The following is a 20,608-nucleotide window of genomic DNA, read 5'->3' as shown; positions in this document are numbered from 1 at the left end:
GTTTCTGTGCTATGTCTAAAATGATGTGTGTGTTCTCCTGATAGGTTTGCTAATCTGATATTAAGGGGAATCCAGTACAAATTAAGTGGATGCAATACAAAACCATACAATGGTATGACATTGGAAATATGTTTATGAGGCAGTGGCGTGTGGTGAGGTCAGTGGCTGGTGAGGCACTGCAGCCATAATGTCCGCCGAATCCTGCCGATGACCCCTACCGCCTCCGAGCCAATGCCTGCTACTGCCCCTGAGCCAATGCCTGCTGCCACTGCCAATGGCTTACAAAAAAATGTGAGATGTGCTGTAGAAAGAACATGAGAGAGCTAATTTAAGCAATAAGCTGTATTTAATAAGAAAGTTGTACCACACTAAACATTTGGATGATCAGCACATGTAAGATTGCATAAAATGTACCTTAGAAATGTTAGAACCTTTGGGCTGCATAGTAGAAGAAATAAAAGTTTCATATACAGTAGAAGCCCTGCTACTTAGTGGTCTCCCAAAGATCTATGAGACACTTGTAACAGCACTTGATGCCAGACCTGATGATGAACTGACATTAGAGTATGTTAAATGGAAACTTGTGGATGAATTCAGCTGCAAGAGTGCAAATAAGCTAATAAAAGTACAAATAAGCATTGAGAGTTCAGGACTGTATAATTTAAAGCACCAATCAGAGACCAGAAACACGTGAATGTTTTATGTGCAAGAAATCTGACCACTTAAAGGCAGGTTGAAGTCTCAAAAACTGGGATGAATCGTGTAAAGAAATAAGATACAAACCAAATTGCAAAGTGAACTATAAAGTAACAGCAAAATACTTTTAATCCTGAATATGCTTTCATATAAACACAGGAACAGTCATACATGGTGTATTAAGCTTCAAGTAATATGACAAATTATAATTATTTCTTTACTTACATATTTAATAAAGAATAGCCACAGCTAATAGTCATTATATGGTCTCAGAAGGAATATGCCGTGATATTTAATGAGCGCCTGAAATTTTTCGGGTTTTGTGTTTTGGTTTTGGGTTCGGTTCCGCGGCCGTGTTTTGGGTTCGAACGCGTTTTGGCAAAACCTCACCGAATTTTTTTTGTCGGATTCGGGTGTGTTTTGGATTCGGGTGTTTTTTTCAAAAAACACTAAAAAACAGCTTAAATCATAGAATTTGGGGGTCATTTTGATCCCAAAGTATTATTAACCTCAAAAACCATAATTTACACTCATTTTCAGTCTATTCTGAATACCTCACACCTCACAATATTATTTTTAGTCCTAAAATTTGCACCGAGGTCGCTGTGTGAGTAAGATAAGCGACCCTAGTGGCCGACACAAACACCGGGCCCATCTAGGAGTGGCACTGCAGTGTCACGCAGGATGTCCCTTCCAAAAAACCCTCCCCAAACAGCACATGACGCAAAGAAAAAAAGAGGCGCAATGAGGTAGCTGTGTGAGTAAGATTAGCGACCCTAGTGGCCGACACAAATACCGGGCCCATCTAGGAGTGGCACTGCAGTGTCACGCAGGATGGCCCTTCCAAAAAACCCTCCCCAAACAGCACATGACGCAAAGAAAAAAAGAGGCGCAATGAGGTAGCTGTGTGAGTAAGATTAGCGACCCTAGTGGCCGACACAAACACCGGGCCCATCTAGGAGTGGCACTGCAGTGTCACGCAGGATGTCCCTTCCAAAAAACCCTCCCCAAACAGCACATGACGCAAAGAAAAAAAGAGGCGCAATGAGATAGCTGTGTGAGTAAGATTAGCGACCCTAGTGGCCGACACAAACACCGGGCCCATCTAGGAGTGGCACTGCAGTGTCACGCAGGATGTCCCTTCCAAAAAACCCTCCCCAAACAGCACATGACGCAAAGAAAAAAAGAGGCGCAATGAGGTAGCTGACTGTGTGAGTAAGATTAGCGACCCTAGTGGCCGACACAAACACCGGGCCCATTTAGGAGTGGCACTGCAGTGTCACGCAGGATGTCCCTTCCAAAAAACCCTCCCCAATCAGCACATGATGCAAAGAAAAAGAAAAGAAAAAAGAGGTGCAAGATGGAATTGTCCTTGGGCCCTCCCACCCACCCTTATGTTGTATAAACAAAACAGGACATGCACACTTTAACCAACCCATCATTTCAGTGACAGGGTCTGCCACACGACTGTGACTGATATGACGGGTTGGTTTGGACCCCCCCAAAAAAGAAGCAATTAATCTCTCCTTGCACAAACTGGCTCTACAGAGGCAAGATGTCCACCTCATCATCACCCTCCGATATATCACCGTGTACATCCCCCTCCTCACAGATTATCAATTCGTCCCCACTGGAATCCACCATCTCAGCTCCCTGTGTACTTTGTGGAGGCAATTGCTGCTGGTCAATGTCTCCGCGGAGGAATTGATTATAATTCATTTTAATGAACATCATCTTCTCCACATTTTCTGGATGTAACCTCGTACGCCGATTGCTGACAAGGTGAGCGGCGGCACTAAACACTCTTTCGGAGTACACACTTGTGGGAGGGCAACTTAGGTAGAATAAAGCCAGTTTGTGCAAGGGCCTCCAAATTGCCTCTTTTTCCTGCCAGTATAAGTACGGACTGTGTGACGTGCCTACTTGGATGCGGTCACTCATATAATCCTCCACCATTCTATCAATGTTGAGAGAATCATATGCAGTGACAGTAGACGACATGTCCGTAATCGTTGTCAGGTCCTTCAGTCCGGACCAGATGTCAGCATCAGCAGTCGCTCCAGACTGCCCTGCATCACCGCCAGCGGGTGGGCTCGGAATTCTGAGCCTTTTCCTCGCACCCCCAGTTGCGGGAGAATGTGAAGGAGGAGATGTTGACAGGTCGCGTTCCGCTTGACTTGACAATTTTGTCACCAGCAGGTCTTTCAACCCCAGCAGACTTGTGTCTGCCGGAAAGAGAGATCCAAGGTAGGCTTTAAATCTAGGATCGAGCACGGTGGCCAAAATGTAGTGCTCTGATTTCAACAGATTGACCACCCGTGAATCCTTGTTAAGCGAATTAAGGGCTCCATCCACAAGTCCCACATGCCTAGCGGAATCGCTCCGTGTTAGCTCCTCCTTCAATGTCTCCAGCTTCTTCTGCAAAAGCCTGATGAGGGGAATGACCTGACTCAGGCTGGCAGTGTCTGAACTGACTTCACGTGTGGCAAGTTCAAAGGGCATCAGAACCTTGCACAACGTTGAAATCATTCTCCACTGCGCTTGAGACAGGTGCATTCCACCTACTATATCGTGCTCAATTGTATAGGCTTGAATGGCCTTTTGCTGCTCCTCCAACCTCTGAAGCATATAGAGGGTTGAATTCCACCTCGTTACCACTTCTTGCTTCAGATGATGGCAGGGCAGGTTCAGTAGTTTTTGGTGGTGCTCCAGTCTTCTGTACGTGGTGCCTGTACGCCGAAAGTGTCCCGCAATTCTTCTGGCCACCGACAGCATCTCTTGCACGCCCCTGTCGTTTTTAAAAAAATTCTGCACCACCAAATTCAAGGTATGTGCAAAACATGGGACGTGCTGGAATTTGCCCATATTTAATGCACACACAATATTGCTGGCGTTGTCCGATGCCACAAATCCACAGGAGAGTCCAATTGGGGTAAGCCATTCCGCGATGATCTTCCTCAGTTGCCGTAAGAGGTTTTCAGCTGTGTGCGTATTCTGGAAAGCGGTGATACAAAGCGTAGCCTGCCTAGGAAAGAGTTGGCGTTTGCGAGATGCTGCTACTGGTGCCGCCGCTGCTGTTCTTGCGGCGGGAGTCCATACATCTACCCAGTGGGCTGTCACAGTCATATAGTCCTGACCCTGCCCTGCTCCACTTGTCCACATGTCCGTGGTTAAGTGGACATTGGGTACAACTGCATTTTTTAGGACACTGGTGAGTCTTTTTCTGACGTCCGTGTACATTCTCGGTATCGCCTGCCTAGAGAAGTGGAACCTAGATGGTATTTGGTAACGGGGGCACACTGCCTCAATAAATTGTCTAGTTCCCTGTGAACTAACGGCGGATACCGGACGCACGTCTAACACCAACATAGTTGTCAAGGCCTCAGTTATCCGCTTTGCAGTAGGATGACTGCTGTGATATTTCATCTTCCTCGCAAAGGACTGTTGAACAGTCAATTGCTTACTGGAAGTAGTACAAGTGGGCTTACGACTTCCCCTCTGGGATGACCATCGACTCCCAGCGGCAACAACAGCAGCGCCAGCAGCAGTAGGCGTTACACGCAAGGATGCATCGGAGGAATCCCAGGCAGGAGAGGACTCGTCAGAATTGCCAGTGACATGGCCTGCAGGACTATTGGCATTCCTGGGGAAGGAGGAAATTGACACTGAGGGAGTTGGTGGGGTGGTTTGCGTGAGCTTGGTTACAAGAGGAAGGGATTTACTGGTCAGTGGACTGCTTCCGCTGTCACCCAAAGTTTTTGAACTTGTCACTGACTTATTATGAATGCGCTGCAGGTGACGTATAAGGGAGGATGTTCCGAGGTGGTTAACGTCCTTACCCCTACTTATTACAGCTTGACAAAGGGAACACACGGCTTGACACCTGTTGTCCGCATTTCTGGTGAAATACCTCCACACCGAAGAGCTGATTTTTTTGGTATTTTCACCTGGCATGTCAACGGCCATATTCCTCCCACGGACAACAGGTGTCTCCCCGGGTGCCTGACTTAAACAAACCACCTCACCATCAGAATCCTCCTGGTCAATTTCCTCCCCAGCGCCAGCAACACCCATATCCTCCTCATCCTGGTGTACTTCAACACTGACATCTTCAATCTGACTATCAGGAACTGGACTGCGGGTGCTCCTTCCAGCACTTGCAGGGGGCGTGCAAATGGTGGAAGGCGCATGCTCTTCACGTCCAGTGTTGGGAAGGTCAGGCATCGCAACCGACACAATTGGACTCTCCTTGTGGATTTGGGATTTCGAAGAATGCACAGTTCTTTGCTGTGCTGCTTTTGCCAGCTTGAGTCTTTTCATTTTTCTAGCGAGAGGCTGAGTGCTTCCATCCTCATGTGAAGCTGAACCACTAGCCATGAACATAGGCCAGGGCCTCAGCCGTTCCTTGCCACTCCGTGTGGTAAATGGCATATTGGCAAGTTTACGCTTCTCCTCCGACAATTTTATTTTAGGTTTTGGAGTCCTTTTTTTTCTGATATTTGGTGTTTTGGATTTGACATGCTCTGTACTATGACATTGGGCATCGGCCTTGGCAGACGACGTTGCTGGCATTTCATCGTCTCGGCCATGACTAGTGGCAGCAGCTTCAGCACGAGGTGGAAGTGGATCTTGATCTTTCCCTAATTTTGGAACCTCAACATTTTTGTTCTCCATATTTTAATAGGCACAACTAAAAGGCACCTCAGGTAAACAATGGAGATGGATACTAGTATACAATTATGGACTGCCTGCCGAGTGCAGACACAGAGGTAGCCACAGCCGTGAACTACCGTACTGTACTGTGTCTGCTGCTAATATAGACTGGTTGATAAAGAGATAGTATACTCGTAACTAGTATGTATGTATAAAGAAAGAAAGAAAAACCACGGTTAGGTGGTATATACAATTATGGACGGGCTGCCGAGTGCCGACACAGAGGTAGCCACAGCCGTGAACTACCGCACTGTACTGTGTCTGCTGCTAATATATAGACTGGTTGATAAAGAGATAGTATACTCGTAACTAGTATGTATGTATAAAGAAAGAAAAAAAAACCACGGTTAGGTGGTATATACAATTATGGACGGGCTGCCGAGTGCCGACACAGAGGTAGCCACAGCCGTGAACTACCGCACTGTACTGTGTCTGCTGCTAATATATAGACTGGTTGATAAAGAGATAGTATACTCGTAACTAGTATGTATGTATAAAGAAAGAAAAAAAAACCACGGTTAGGTGGTATATACAATTATGGACGGGCTGCCGAGTGCCGACACAGAGGTAGCCACAGCCGTGAACTACCGCACTGTACTGTGTCTGCTGCTAATATATAGACTGGTTGATAAAGAGATAGTATACTCGTAACTAGTATGTATGTATAAAGAAAGAAAGAAAAACCACGGTTAGGTGGTATATACAATTATGGACGGGCTGCCGAGTGCCGACACAGAGGTAGCCACAGCCGTGAACTACCGCACTGTACTGTGTCTGCTGCTAATATAGACTGGTTGATAAAGAGATAGTATACTCGTAACTAGTATGTATGTATAAAGAAAGAAAAAAAAACCACGGTTAGGTGGTATATACAATTATGGACGGGCTGCCGAGTGCCGACACAGAGGTAGCCACAGCCGTGAACTACCGCACTGTACTGTGTCTGCTGCTAATATAGACTGGTTGATAAAGAGATAGTATACTCGTAACTAGTATGTATGTATAAAGAAAGAAAAAAAAACCACGGTTAGGTGGTATATACAATTATGGACGGGCTGCCGAGTGCCGACACAGAGGTAGCCACAGCCGTGAACTACCGCACTGTACTGTGTCTGCTGCTAATATAGACTGGTTGATAAAGAGATAGTATACTCGTAACTAGTATGACTATAAAGAAAGAAAAAAAAACCACGGTTAGGTGGTATATACAATTATGGACGGGCTGCCGAGTGCCGACACAGAGGTAGCCACAGCCGTGAACTACCGCACTGTACTGTGTCTGCTGCTAATATATAGACTGGTTGATAAAGAGATAGTATACTCGTAACTAGTATGTATGTATAAAGAAAGAAAAAAAAACCACGGTTAGGTGGTATATACAATTATGGACGGGCTGCCGAGTGCCGACACAGAGGTAGCCACAGCCGTGAACTACCGCACTGTACTGTGTCTGCTGCTAATATAGACTGGTTGATAAAGAGATAGTATACTCGTAACTAGTATGTATGTATAAAGAAAGAAAAAAAAACCACGGTTAGGTGGTATATACAATTATGGACGGGCTGCCGAGTGCCGACACAGAGGTAGCCACAGCCGTGAACTACCGCACTGTACTGTGTCTGCTGCTAATATATAGACTGGTTGATAAAGAGATAGTATACTCGTAACTAGTATGTATGTATAAAGAAAGAAAAAAAAACCACGGTTAGGTGGTATATACAATTATGGACGGGCTGCCGAGTGCCGACACAGAGGTAGCCACAGCCGTGAACTACCGCACTGTACTGTGTCTGCTGCTAATATATAGACTGGTTGATAAAGAGATAGTATACTCGTAACTAGTATGTATGTATAAAGAAAGAAAGAAAAACCACGGTTAGGTGGTATATACAATTATGGACGGGCTGCCGAGTGCCGACACAGAGGTAGCCACAGCCGTGAACTACCGCACTGTACTGTGTCTGCTGCTAATATAGACTGGTTGATAAAGAGATAGTATACTCGTAACTAGTATGTATGTATAAAGAAAGAAAAAAAAACCACGGTTAGGTGGTATATACAATTATGGACGGGCTGCCGAGTGCCGACACAGAGGTAGCCACAGCCGTGAACTACCGCACTGTACTGTGTCTGCTGCTAATATAGACTGGTTGATAAAGAGATAGTATACTCGTAACTAGTATGTATGTATAAAGAAAGAAAAAAAAACCACGGTTAGGTGGTATATACAATTATGGACGGGCTGCCGAGTGCCGACACAGAGGTAGCCACAGCCGTGAACTACCGCACTGTACTGTGTCTGCTGCTAATATAGACTGGTTGATAAAGAGATAGTATACTCGTAACTAGTATGACTATAAAGAAAGAAAAAAAAACCACGGTTAGGTGGTATATACAATTATGGACGGGCTGCCGAGTGCCGACACAGAGGTAGCCACAGCCGTGAACTACCGCACTGTACTGTGTCTGCTGCTAATATAGACTGGTTGATAAAGAGATAGTATACTACTAATATTATATATACTGGTGGTCAGGTCACTGGTCACTAGTCACACTGGCAGTGGCACTCCTGCAGCAAAAGTGTGCACTGTTTAATTTTAATATAATATTATGTACTCCTGGCTCCTGCTATAACCTATAACTGGCACTGCAGTGCTCCCCAGTCTCCCCCACAATTATAAGCTGTGTGAGCTGAGCACAGTCAGATATATATATACATTGATGCAGCACACTGGGCTGAGCAGTGCACACAGATATGGTATGTGACTGAGTCACTGTGTGTATCGTTTTTTTCAGGCAGAGAACGGATATATTAAATAAAACAAACAACTGCACTGTCTGGTGGTCACTGTGGTCGTCAGTCACTAAACTCTGCACTCTCTTCTACAGTATCACAGCCTCAGGTCAATCTCTCTCTCTCTCTCTCAACCCTAATCTAAATGGAGAGGACGCCAGCCACGTCCTCTCCCTATCAATCTCAATGCACGTGTGAAAATGGCGGCGACGCGCGGCTCCTTATATAGAATCCGAGTCTCGCGAGAATCCGACAGCGTCATGATGACGTTCGGGCGCGCTCGGGTTAACCGAGCAAGGCGGGAGGATCCGAGTCTGCTCGGACCCGTGAAAAAAACATGAAGTTCGTGCGGGTTCGGATTCAGAGAAACCGAACCCGCTCATCTCTAATTTAAAGGTGATAATGCTTTATTGAAAATAATAGGCACCCAATTACAGAAGGAAAAGTCATAAATCAACTGTACCAGTTCATTTGTAATGAAGCAGTTAATTCCACTCAGCAGTATCATATTAACTGTATTCACATATGGCACTATTGTTTAGGGCACAGAAATCCAGAAGCCATAAGAATGCTTGAACAAGAAGAGCATGCAAATGGTACAAAGATTGTTCCCTGCAGCCAAGTGATGAATTTGAAAGCTGTTTAAAAGGGAAAAGGACAAGAAAAAGTTTTACAAAAAACAGTAACAGCTGATCGAAGAAGCTTCTAGACCTAATTCACAGAGATGTATGTGGACCAATGAAATATGTGACCCCAGGACAAAATTAAATATTTTCTCACATGCATTGATGATTACACAAAGATCACAACACTTTACCTGCTGCACAGTGAGGATGAAGTCTCAGAGAAACTTGCAGAATTTCTTGCTCAAGTAAAGTATAAGTATGGACACTTTCCAAAAAACACTAGGGGTCTTATGTAATAGCCTGTGAGGAGTAGGCTGTGCAAGAATTCCGGTGAGTCTGCCCGTATTTCCAAATTGCAATAATTTACAAGGCAAAACTAACTGGAGCTTTGAGGTATTTTATGTAACCATTGCTGTCTACACAAACTTATGAACAACATATAAATCCACCATCTCCTTTATATTAGCCCAGGTCTGTGACTTTGTGCCTCATTTGCTAACGCTGGGCGGAGTCACAACACTGGGCGGGGTTAGTCAAATGAGTCACAGATCTGGGCAAATCTATAGGAGCAGAAGGGGTGCATACCTCCCAACTTTCTTCAGGCAGACAGGGGTGCATACCTCCCAGCAGGGGCGGATTGGGAACAAAAAGCGGCCCTGGAAAAATTTGTACTAGTGGCCCCACATGGGCAGCACCAGAGGTGTAAGGTTTAGCCATGGGCCATGGCAGCAGCACCCTCCCTCCAAGACTTTCCAGATAGTGGGGATGTCCAGCATCAAGGGGAAGTTAAAAGGAAATAAAATTAACTGTTATGAGCACATTATATGATACACCTTTAGAATTTAGGAAACTATATAATTCTTTAGAAAGATATACAGTATTTTCTTGCTTATTACACTAACCGTATCCCAATCACTATTCACTCAATCTTATATGTCAGCCAAGCAGGCAGACAGAGCATACAATAGATCATCTGCAATCACAGGCTACTGTAAGTGGCAAAGTAATTTTCATATATGCAAACTGTTTGGCATCTTATTCATTATGTCTATAAATAGGACCACATGTCCTCAAACAAAACAGGCCCCACAGGTGCGTCGGCCCACCGGGGATCTTCCCTGTAGACCCTATGGCCAATCCGCCTCTGCCTCCCAGCTTTCTTCAGGCAGAAGGAGGTACGCATGCGCGGTGAAAAGGGGGCGTGGCATCACGGGAGGACCCGCTATCGTGAACCACGCCCCCGTTTTCATCAGTGAGGGGGCATGCCCAGCGCTCTGTGAGCTGCTGGCATGCCCCCAGGGGCGGATTATGAGTCTGGGGGGCCCAGGGCACTTCAGACAGGGGGGCCCTATCTCATTGCTGTGCCTGCTGCGGGTTCAGGGCGTGACCTAATCGCGGCCCACGTGACCACGCCCCCTTATGCAAATTCCGGGATTTTTTTTTTTTAAATTGGGATTTTGGCCCCCAGCTAGGGGTAAATCCAGAGGGGGTGGTCGCTCCCCCCTACACACCCGCACAGGCAGAAGAAAGCAGGGAGAACACCACAGACCTGCCAACAAGCAACAGCATGTGCTGACTGTAGCACAATGCTGCTGCTGTTGCTGGCAGGACGGGGGAGCTTCAGAGCTGGGACAGAGCTACTGCTGTTGCTGGCAGGACGGGGGAGCTTCAGAGCTGGGACAGAGCTACTTAATCCGGCTCTGTTGCCGGACCCCCCTTAATCCGTACCCCCTGATGCCCCCTCTCCTCCTGTCTCCACTAAATATATGCTGTGCGCATGCGCACAGTGTCTATTCACCGCTGCTCTGCTAAGCATTACAGCGAGTACAGGAGCTTCCCAACTGCCCCCCCCCCACCGCAGGACACTGCAGCCCGTGGGTGGGACAGCGGGACAGACCCAAATAAATGGGACTGTCCCGCGAAAATCAGGACAGTTGGGAGGTATGGGGGTGTGTGAGAGGGTATGCCGTACAGATAGACGGGCACCGGCTCATTGTGTGCTTGACCCCCCATATGCATACTCAGCAAGGGCTCTCTGGCGCAGAGGAGCGTCACTTTCTGGCACACTCCACGCTTCTTAGCTGCAGTTTTGTGGGGCACCTGCCGCTGTGCAGGTTCCGTACTGTCTCTGTTATCTCCAGCCCCATCAACCCCACCGCTAGCTGCAGCGTTGCCGCCCGCAGTGAGGTGCACCCAGCTCCTTTACACACTTTAGCTGGCGGGCAGCACTGCAGAAGTCCGCTCTGCTTGCAGGCTCATACCTCCTCGTCCCTCCAGCCGCAGCGTCTCCTGGGGGCTAACCAGTCACTCCTAGTCTCCCCTTACCACAGTGCCCGGTAGCCGCGAGGTCTGCGCCGCGTGCATGCTATGACCCCTTCCTTCCTCCAGCCGCAGCATCTCCTGGGGGCTAAGCAGTCACTCCCAGTCTCCCCTTACCACAGTACCCGGCAGCCGCGCGAGGTACGCAGTGTGTGACTGAGGAGTGGAGGGAGGGATGCGGAGGGGCAGAGGAAGCAGGACTCCAGCCTGAGAGAGTCAGCCATGCCAAGTCTCCACGAGCAGCAGATCCCAACAGGTTGGAGTTGAACAGCAGCAGCCAGCAGCAGTGACTCCGGTAAGACACATCTGTCTGTCACCACTGTTTTGTCCCTAATGCCAATCTCTCCCGTGCCCTGTGTTCTGTCATGTCCCTGTCATCCCTGGCCTTGCCCTGTCACCCTTATCCTGGCCATTTCACCCTTATCCTGGCCCTGTCACCCTTATCCTGGCCCTGTCACCCCTGTCCTGGTCCTGCTGCCTCTACCCTGGCCCTGTCACCCCTATCCTGTCCCTGTCATTTCTGTCCTGGCCCCGTCGCCCCTGTCCTGGCCCCGTCGCCTCTGTCCTGGCCCCATTACCCCTGTCCTGGCCCTGTTACTGCATACCCTCCAACTACCTTTTTGGCAGGTACAGTACCCGCAGCACGTCCAGACCCCTCCCCAATGCACCACACCTCCGCACCTTCCCCTCCACCACATGCGGCACCCCACCCCTCCCCCACACGCTGTGCATCCAGACCCTCTACACCACCCGTGGCTCCTACTCCTCCGCCCCTCCACCACCCACAGCACCACCAGGTCCCTTCCACATCCACCCCACAAATATGTCTCCCCCCACACCCGCCCCTCCTCCACCCGCAGCATCTGCAGACACCCTCCTCCATCCGCGGTTCCCCCCTCACCCGCCCCTCCCCCACCCATGGTACCCCCGCACCCGCCCCTCCACCACCTGCAGCGCCTCCGGAACCCCTTCCCAATCCGCTGCACCACCGGCACCTGCTCCTCCGCCACCCGCGGCGCCTCCGGACCCCCTACCCCATCCCCGGCACCCCTGCCCCTTCCCATACCACAGCACCTCCGGCACCCTTCACCCATCCGCAACATCCCTGCACCTGCCCCTCCCCCACCCGTGGCACCTCTGCCCCTTCCTCACCTGCAGTGCCTCTGGATCCCTCCCCCATCTGCAGCCCCTCCACCACCCGCAGTACCTCCCATCCCCTTCCCCATCTGGGCCACCCCCGCATCCGCACCCCCTCCACCCACAGCATCTACAGACACCCTCCCCCATCCGCAGTCCCCCCCGCACCCACTACATTCTGTACATCGTGCCCTGCAGATGCTGTTCACGCCGTCCCAAGGGGCTGCGCCTCCTTCACCATCGCACGCCCTATCATTGTGCAATATTTAACCACTAACAAAGGAATGCAGGTAATACTCCATATAATACAAATATTGAACCCCAGAAAGGCATGCAAGGGTTAAGGGGGCGTAGCCCCTTGCGACGGTGTGAAGAGCGCCCGTAGGGCGCGATGAAGCACCTAGTTATTAAATATTTGTATATTCCACATCACTTTCATAATAACAAAAGCATATCACAAAATCCACTAAAAAGAGATCAAAGAAAAAAAGTTCAGTAAAAAGTTCAGATGGAAGAGGCCAATGTTTGATACTACTGGAATGGACAACCAAGGGATATGTTAAATAAATACCTGGTATAGTGGTTAAAGCCCAAATCTCCACCAAAAATGCCAAGGTATTCCTTAGTGAAAGATGGCCCTTGTCAGTTGTCGTCTGTACAATAAGCCACTGTTAAAAGCCACCCCTGGTAGGTCTGTGTAATTGCAGCCTGACTCCTATGTCTTCTGTGTGCAGTCCAGCTGCTACATAATTAGGCCATTAGCACTAGGCCTTGTGTGTCAGGCTGCTCACCTGCAGTGATGTAACGGGCCCGGACCGTGGTACAGTGCCTGCTGCCGTGCAGGTGTCGTCACTCTACTCACCTGTGGCAGCTCCAGTCACCTACGATACCCAGAAGTGTCAGGGGACTCCGCCTTCCGGGGCAATTGTCGACACGAACACCTCTCTGCAGCGGTCGACGCAGAACCTAGAAGGAAGGAACGTACCGGTTGAGACGTGCGTGCCAACCTCCGTCGGAGAACAGGGCGCGTCAGGGGTAGCTGCGACCTTCACCGGCTGGGCGGAAGGTCATCACTGGCCCAAAGGCCTCAGCTACCCAGTTTTCACACACTCGCACTCTCGCACGTTGTGTGGTGAGAGGGGTTCTCACGTCCGTGAGCACAACCCCTGACCGGTATACGGGGACGATGACAAACAAACACAGAGTAATACTCACTTCCGACTCGCTGGTCACCTTGATGGTTGCACCTCTCTGCTTCTGCTGGGGCAAGAAGAGCAGCCTCCCTAACTGCAGGCTACACTAACGGCAAACAACAAATTACAGCCAACTACGCCTACCTGAGCAAACTAACTTGAGTAACTGAGGCTACTGGTTCCATTCCGAACTAGCAGAGACCGGGCCAACTAAACACAATCGCTAACCAACAAGTCAGTAGAATAATTCCCCGGCACAACAGGTTAAACCCCGAATAACCAATTCCACTTACCGGATGCTGATCACTAGCTACTTCCTTCCGCTCCTAACTGAGGACGCGAACGGGGGTCCAGAGCGCACGGCCGTCCACTGCAGATTACCGGGAAATAGAGGAGCGTGGGACGGGAATGTTACTCCACACTCCAATCCCCTGTATTATACACCGCGTGGGGCCAGCCGGCTCCTCACGCCGACCGTGAACCCCTCGGAAGCTGCCGCACAGCCCACTTCCGACCGATCCGGTCCAGGCTGGCGTGTACAATACCACCCCGAGTCCTGAAAAATGCAGTAGGTGGAAGCCTGGGTGAGGGTGCAGGCCTGAAAGCCTGGGTGAGGGCGCAGGCCTGGAAGCCTGGGTGAGGGCGCAGGCCTGGAAGCCTGGGTGATGGCGCAAGCCTGGAAGCCTGGGTGAGGGCGCAGGCCTGGAAGCCTGGAAGCCTGGATGGGGGCGCAGGCCTGGAAGCCTGGATGGGGGCGCAGGCCTGGAAGCCTGGATGAGGCGCAGGCCTGGGAGGCCTGAGGTATGGGCGTAGGCCTGGAGGGCCTGAAGTGTGGGCGCAGGCCGGGAGGGCCTGAAGTGGGGCACAGGCCGGGAGGGCCTGGAGTGGGGCACAGGCCGGGAGGGCCTGAAGTGGGGCACAGGCCGGGAGGGCCTGAAGCGGGGCACAGGCCGGAAGGCCTGGAGTGGGGCACAGGCCGGGAGGGCCTGACTAAGTGGCCGCAGGCCGGGAAGGCCTGGTAAAGCCCACAGGCCTAGCGCCTGTCCCTGGTGCTCTAGGGTGGATTATAAATAGGTAGACGTGGCCCAAGGCCGCCTGCCCGTCTCGGTGGGAGAGGCCGCAGCGGGGAGCTTCGTTAGCTCTTTTGCTTCCCTCGCGTCGCGGCACTCTCCGCCAGACTTCCGTCGCTGGGCGTCTTCTTCCGCCGTCATCTTCTGCTTCTTCTTCTCCGCCGTCGCCGCTATCTCCGCCGTCGCCGCCGCACGGTCTTCTTTCTTCTTCGGGAGCTCCTTCTTCATCCGCATACGACGCTCGACTGACTTCTCCCGCTCCGCAGCGTCTCTTATATGACGCCGGGAGCGGGCGGAGCTATGACGCGGCGAGCTCTGATTGGCTCGCCGCAGCATCTTCCTATTGGCTGCCAAGGCGCGAACTCCGATTGGCTCGCGCTTGGTGCGCCATTCAAAATGCTGCAACGTGATTGGAGGGGTTTGAATCCCTACGGATGCAAGAACCTCCAAGCTGGGGCCGCGCCACCGCGCCCGCCGACGTGCCGAAGCAAAACGGGGGACAACCCCCTTCACACTTCCCCCCCCTTTGTCCTTTGTGGTCCCCACAAAGCAAGAATCCGACCACACAAAGTTAGGGTCCGCATAGCGGGGGGCCCGGAACACCCCTATTAGAACGCTGTGAATGTCTTGGTAAGGGAGGAGCGACCACATTAATCGGGGGTTGAGTCCTCGATGACTCACCCGGCTGATCCTCCTCAGCAGGCAGCCACCACTCTTCGTCCGGCAGAGGAACAGGAACTTCCCAGGCAGGAGCCCCAACTCCGTCGGCCTCTTCAGGGGACCCAGCATCAATAGCCGGATCCGGAAAAGGACAAGGTCGTAGTTTAGATGTAACGTACGTAGACGTCCAGTCCCATCGGTAGACTCTACTTGATACACTGGACCACCCGGAGACAAGCGACGGCGAACAATATACGGGGTAACCTCCCACCGTTCCGACAGTTTTCCCCCCGGACGGACATCACGCACCAAAACCCGCTGGCCCACGGCCAGCGAACCAGGTTCGTGGGACCTCGCAGGCGCATGTTTTTGATCCGCGTTGAGTCTTCCAGCCAGCTCGTGGGCCGCCTTCAGCCGCAGCCGATGTTCCTCTACCCATTCAGCAGGGGCCAGGGGAATTTCCTCTTCGGCCCCGGATAGTTGTAAGTCGTGCGCCTCCCGTCCCGGTCGACCAAACAACAAAAAGAAAGGGGTAAACCCGGTGGTGTGATGAACTCGGTTGTTATAAGTCCAGACCAATTCTTGCACATGTTCGGGCCATCGTCGCTTCTTAGCTCTTTCCAGCACGCGGAGCATTTGCAGCAAAGTCCGGTTAAATCTCTCACAGGCTCCATTTCCCTGCGGGTCGTAAGGCGTCGTACGGGACTTTTGGACGCCATAAAGATGGTAGAGACGTTCCATCAGCTGCCCCTGAAAGCAGGCCCCTTGATCAGAATGAATCCGCTCGGGCAACCGTACTGCCAGATGAAATGTTCAATGATTGCCCGGGTGGCTGATTCAGCAGTTTGATTTTGAGCAGGGACCACTACCGTGAACTTGGTGAAATGGTCAGTCATCACCAGGGCATACTGATGCCCACTAACCGACTCCCCAATCAACACATAGTCAATCATCAGCAATTCCAACGCCCGACTGGTCCGGATAGTTTGGACGGGCACATGCTGTTCCTGTGGCTTGACTACCGCGCACCTCCTGCACTCCCGACACACCTGATCCACGACCGCTTGCAGTCGAGGGGCGAAGTACTGGCGTCTCAGCCAGTGGTATATCTTGTGGGACCCCAAATGGGCCCCCTGTGCGTGCACCTCTTCCACCAAAGCCCGCACCCGGACTTCCGGCACCACCACCTGTTCAACAGTGCGCAGTTCTTGCTCCAGGTAGCACTGTCTCCGCAAAGTACCAGCCCAGACCCGCAATTGGTCCCATCGCTGCATCACCTTCCTACAGAATATAGTCAGTCCTTCCTGTTCCGCATCCGCGTTGGTATTACTATTCCCCGAGCGATAGTGAATCTTATGGAAAAACGTGGCCAACCTGGCCACCTACCGTTGCTCTAGGGCACCCAGCTTGGCAGTCTCCAAGTACGCCAAGGGGTTATTGTCCGTGAAGATGTCCACGTGGGCTGCGGTCAAGTATTCTGCGAATTTCTCAGTTACTGCCCACACTACTGCCAGAAATTCCAGCTTGAAGGAACTGTAGTTGTCTGGGTTCCTCTCGGTCTCTCGCAAGCTACGACTGCCGTAGGTAATCACGCGTTCCTGTCCATCCTGAACTTGAGCTAAGACCGCACCCAACCCCTTACGACTTCCATCTGTATGTAAAATAAAGGGCTTCTCAAAATCTGCATACCCTAACACTGGAGCCTCCGTGAGACTTTTCTTCAGTCGGTTGAAGGCCAGGTCCTGCGCTCCTCCCTACGTCTCCAGGGTTACTTTCCTCGTAGTTGCGATCCCTCGAAGCAACGCATGCAGGGGTTCCGCGATCCGGGCAAAATCTTTGATGATGCGTCGGTAATACCTGACCAAACCCAGGAACGCTCGCAGTTCCGTGACAGTGGTGGGCACCTTCCACTCCTGAACAGCCGCAATCTTGCTGGGGGTTGGGTACACTCCATCACGGGACACCACATGTCCGAGATACTCCAAACTGGATTTCAACAGATGGCACTTCCGAGGTTTAAGCTTCAGGCCATACTTCTCCAACCGCTGGAGAACCATGTCAAGTCGAGCAAAGTGTTCCTCCAAGGTTGCCGCGAACACAATGATGTCATCCAGGTAGATCAGCAAGGCCTCAAAATTCAAATCTCCCAAGCATCTTTCCATCATCCGTTGGAACGTGGTGGGCGCATTGTTCAAACCAAACGGCATGCGACAAAATTCGAACAACACCATGGGTGTAACAAACGCGGTTTTCTCCCTATCCTGTGGGGCCACAGGCACTTGCCAGTATCCACTGGCCAAGCCCAAGGTCGAAAAGAATTTTGCATTGCCCAACGCGGCTAGGGACTCCTCGATCCTGGGGAGAGGGTAAGCATCACGGACGGTGCAACTGTTCAACTTCCGATAATCCACACAAAAACGGATGGTCCCATCCTTCTTCCGGACTAGGACTATGGGTGCAGCCCATGGACTCTTACTCTCCTGGATCACGTGATTGTCCAGCATCTGACGCAGCATGGTCTTGACTTCCTGATACAATCGGGGAGGTATTGGCCGATATCGTTCTTGAATAGGTGGGGCATCCCCAGTGCGAATATCATGCTGCAGGTCATCGGTATATCCGAAATCCTCCTCATGCCGCGAGATAACTTTCTGCCGATTCCAGAGCATCTGATCCAACTTGGCCACATCCCCGGTCGCGCACTCTTCTAGCGACACGTCCATCTGTTTTCGGATAACCGTACCGTTCCACTCGGGGCTGGCCTCCTCTAGCTCCTCCACTCGAACCGACAATGCCCATGCATCCGAAGCCTGCGGCTGTAGGGAGAGTTTTCTCATCCCCTGAACACTACCTTCATGAATCGCCACCACCTGAGCGATAACTGTTCCTGCCGGAATCCGCCTAAGCTGATCTGTGAGGTTACAGAAACAGACAGACACCTTTCCCCCGGCCACCACCGACACGGTACGGGCCACCATCACCCCAGATCCTACGCCTAGTACATCCGTAGGCTCCACCATTACCTCCATGCCATTCAGGCTCTGATGAGTCCGTACCTCCAAAGGAATAAGGATCTCTTGACGAGGGGGTAATTCCAGGCGCTGGTGGTGACCGATCTTCAAAAGGCCCAGGTGTTCACCGATAGCCCCTAGGCCCCTGGCTCCCTGTTGTCGTCCCACCTGTTGAAAAGCCTGCTGGACAGGACGCTGAACTCCCAAGTTCTTCCAGTATCGTGGTCCATTTTCCTGGAACAGTAGCTGATCGAGATGTCGCAGCACATTCATTCCGAGGATCACAGGGCCATGGCTCAGTCCGGGGCTGCTAACCACAAGCACCCACTTTCTGCCCAAGTTCTGGCCACAAACTTCCATTTCCATCCACACCACCCCCACCACAGGGATGGGCAGGTTATTAGCCGCAGTGAGGGAAATAAAGCTTTCGGACACCTCACCCTTGAGATGAGCGTAGTGTTCCAAAAAACATGCCTCAAACATGGTGGATACCTGAGAGCCGGTATCCAACAAGCAGGACTGATCTTTTCCCCCAAGGCGGCCGACTACTATGGGGCACTCTCCTACCAATTCAGCCTGTTTGTCAATGGCTGACTTCCCCTCGTTGCTCTCCCTCACGGGTGGTCCCGTTACCGCGAGGGAGGTCAGTTTAACTGCGCCTCTGGGATCGTTTCCGTACAGGTTCGGGCGATATGCCCGTACCGATGGCAGCGGTAACAACGAGGGCCCTGGCCATCTCCGGGGCGGCTATCTGATCCGGTGCTCCGTCCTCGGGGCCGTCTGGTGTCCCTCTCTCGGGATCTGGACTCCGTACCCTGGCGGTCCCGCCGGTACACTTCATCCCTCAGTTGGGCGACTTCCTCCCTCATCTCTTTGGTCACCCGGAGAAAGGCCTCCTTTAAGTCTTGAACGCAGGTTTCCAATGGGTTTGTTTCCTTGCTAGCCACTGGTGCGGACACTGGCTGCACCCATTGGGGGAACACAGCGTGGGGTCCGTAGTTGGCATTGCGGTCCCTGGATACGGCGTCAATTTCTACCTGATGGAAGGTTAAGGTATCATCCTGGGATATTTTATCCAGCATGACCTGCCTCAGGGGCACATTCCTGAGTCCCATGGCGAACTGGTCCCGTAATATCTGGCTGGTATTTGTGAGTGCCCCAAACCCATCAGGATCCTTTCGTCGCATTTCCCCCATCATTTCCTGGAGTGCGTTAGCGTACTGGGGTATGGACTCGTCCTTCCTCTGGAACCGACCAAACAGGCGCTGTCGGAGGGTCCCCGTGGAGGAGGTGTCCCCGTAGATATCCCCTAATATATCATAGATCTCTTCCAGTTCCTCACGTTCGTCTTCAGGTCATAAGAGGATCGTCCGGCGAGCCTCGCCTTCCAGGGAATTCAGAGCGAGGGGCACTCGTAAGTCATCGGGCACCCGGTAGATAAGGAACGTCGCCTCTAGTCGGGCTTTCCAGTCCTCTAAGGTCATATTACGCCCGTCATACCGAGGTGAGTAGGCGAGGGCTGGTCCGACGTTGAGTCGACGCGATGATCTACGGTGCTCGTCGTCCGACCCCCTCCGGGCCACCTGCGTGGAACTGGCATCTGAGCCCCTCCGGGCGGATTGACTCTGCTCATCTCCCAACGTCTTCTGGGCGGAATGGTGTGCCTGGTCTTCGTCCATCCTGCCAACTACGCCAAAAATGTAACGGGCCCGGACCGTGGTACAGTGCCTGCTGCCATGCAGGTGTCGTCACTCTACTCACCTGTGGCAGCTCTAGTCACCTTCGATACCCAGAAGTGTCAGGGGACTCCGCCTTCCGGGGCGATTGTTGACACGAACACCTCTCTGCAGCGGTCAACGCAGAACCTAGCAGGAAGGAACGTACCGGTTGAGACGTGCGTGCCAACCTCCGTCGGAGAACAGGGCGCGTCAGGGGTAGCTGCGACCTTCACCGGCTGGGCGGAAGGTCATCACTGGCCCAAAGGCCTCAGCTACCCAGTTCTCACACACTCGCACTCTCGCACGTTGTGTGGTGAGAGGGGTTCTCACGTCCGTGAGCACAACCCCTGACCGGTATACGGGGACGATGACAAACAAACACAGAGTAATACTCACTTCCGACTCGCTGGTCACCTTGATGGTTGCACCTCTCTGCTTCTGTTGGGGCAAGAAGAGCAGCCTCCCTAACTGCAGGCTACACTAACGGCAAACAACAAATTACAGCCAACTACGCCTACCTGAGCAAACTAACTTGAGTAACTGAGGCTACTGGTTCCGTTCCGAACTAGCAGAGACCGGGCCAACTAAACACAATCGCTAACCAACAAGTCAGTAGAATAATTCCCCGGCACAACAGGTTAACGCCGAATAACCAATTCCACTTACCGGAT

The sequence above is a fragment of the Pseudophryne corroboree genome, chromosome 4 (assembly GCF_028390025.1).
Source record: "Pseudophryne corroboree isolate aPseCor3 chromosome 4, aPseCor3.hap2, whole genome shotgun sequence".
Lineage (NCBI taxonomy): Eukaryota > Metazoa > Chordata > Amphibia > Anura > Myobatrachidae > Pseudophryne > Pseudophryne corroboree.
Note: the sequence above shows the minus strand (reverse complement) of the source record.